Genomic DNA, 2,044 nt, shown 5'->3' with positions numbered 1-2,044 from the left:
GCGCTGCCGGATCTGCACGGCGGGGGACCGGGGGGAGTCCTGCAGGCGAGTTTTCCCAGTGTCTTGGTAGTGCAATTAAATAAATGAGAAAGTGGGTGAGGGAGTGTTTGCTAGAGAACAACAGAAAGACTGAGCTGCTTGTAAGGGACAAGTTTTTTTCTTCCCTATAATGAGCAGGACAAAGTTTTTAAAGATCTTTTATAAAGGAAGGCACCCGAGCTGGTGGCTGAGGTGCTGCACAGGGCCTATGATGGTTAGGTGTAGTTTCTTAACTGCTTCACAATCTAATAGATTAATCCAGGATTAATCTAAATTACAGAAACATTTCTGTTACAGTTATGGTGGCTGAATATCCTGGTCTGAGTTTGAATTATGTCCAGGAAAATGATGATTATTCTACTATGTAATCATGATGGAGAGTCAAATGATATCATTTCACAAATGATGCTTCTTGGTGTCATGCTACTCATTCTTTCTGTCAAGGGGACTATGTTTTTGGTGAGCTTCAGGTAGGAGTGTCTATGGAAGGTCTCTCTCATTGCTGATCCCTTGCTTTCCTGATCTTGCTGGAAAGTAAGGACTGCAAACCATGATGAAATTGTACCATGAGGAGGCACTGGAGTGGTTGGACTGCCTTACCCTTGCTGCAGCAAACTCTTTTTAGGACCTTTCAATTGCATATTTGCAGAGGTTTTGCCCCTGCTCTCTTTGGGTTTAGAAGGAGCAATAGGAGTCAAGGTCCATCTCCTTCCTTGCAGCTCCCCGTGCTCCAGCTGTGGGTGCAGCAGGAAGGGCATAGAGAAACACTACATGAAAAAAGAGACACATGGAAGATGTGGGCAGAACAATCTGTGTTTGACGAGGCAGAATGGATCATGAAACTTGAATACCAAAAATGTCAGCAAAAGCTATTGAAACTATCATGATATCCCATATATATTGCTGTAATAATGATCACTGTATTATTCAAAGCCTGGGTCAGCAAACCCCTAGTATTTAGAGTATGTACTTAATAAAGTGTCTAGTGTCTATTGAGCTGGAGTACTTTGTAAGAATCTGACATACATAGGAATGAATACCTGTACATATCCATGTTTGAACAGTTTTGTATATGCCTTGGGCACAACATTCTGTGCTGGTAAAAGGAAGTCTTTTCCTCCCCATAGGTTAATGATTTAGTGGCTAAGCACTGAAACTTGAATGTTTTCTGCTTAGGCTAAAGCTTTTTGAAATGCTCGTCTCTCTCAGGTATGGCTACTGGGATTTAAATGTAAATTGAAATTACCTATTAGGAAAAAAATGGGTAAACTGACCAACACAGAAGGCAGTTGCCTTGAGCTGTTACCCTAATCTGTTCCTACAGAGCAAATGAGAGGTAATAAAGGTCCATCGCAGAGTTGTATGTCCTGATTTGAGAATTAGTAGCTCCAGTGTCTATAAGAATTTTGTCATCAGTGTCAGTATATCAGAATGCTAACTCCTTGAGTCCAATCCTCCTACCATGGGCAGGGACATAGTTTACTTGGTCAGGTTGCTCAAAGCCCTGTCGCAGCCTTCCAGGGATGGAGCACCCACAACTTCCTCTGGGCAATCTGTTACAGCTGAGCAGCGGAACTGTGAGCTGTGTATATCAGCTGGGCTGGCTGGCAGCCTGCTTATGGCAGGGCACTGTTGCACTAGCTGAACCTACCAGGGATGTGATTCCTAATGGCTATAGTCATAGCAGCGCATAGATGAACACTTTGTGCAAGAGAGAGGTAATACTTTGTCTCTTACCTCTTTGTAGTATCTTCCTTTTAGACTCTGGGTATTAAAATGTAGCTTGTGCTTGGGACTGTCTAGGTGCCAACTGTTTCTGACTTCCAGTGGAGATCTTGTGCTGCTTCAACCCTGATCACATTACTCATGTTCCTGAATACGTTATTCATACTTCTCAGTTTATAAATGGAATTGTTTCATTCTCTCACCCTCCTGTTTATGAAAAGCCTGTTATTGTCTTGTTATCAGGACAGATTTGTGTAACACCGCAGTGAGCTGTGTTAGG

General features: G+C 42.7%; 1 protein-coding gene across 1 annotated transcript in view; it reads left to right on the top strand.

Moving 5' to 3' along the window:
* Nucleotides 1-222: 222 nt before the first annotated feature.
* DEGS2 (delta(4)-desaturase, sphingolipid 2) overlaps nt 223-2,044 on the top strand; it is a 13,578-nt gene continuing 11,756 nt past the window's right edge. Inside the window, exon 1 of the mRNA XM_010136758.1 lies at nt 223-231. The gene's annotated coding sequence lies outside the window, so the exon portion shown is untranslated. The remainder of the gene's footprint in view (nt 232-2,044) is intronic.

This window comes from Buceros rhinoceros, unplaced genomic scaffold, assembly GCF_000710305.1.
Source record: "Buceros rhinoceros silvestris isolate BGI_N320 unplaced genomic scaffold, ASM71030v1 scaffold9555, whole genome shotgun sequence".
NCBI lineage: Eukaryota > Metazoa > Chordata > Aves > Bucerotiformes > Bucerotidae > Buceros > Buceros rhinoceros.
The sequence above is the reverse complement of the archived record's forward strand: the minus strand, read 5'-3'. Positions and strand labels throughout refer to the sequence as shown.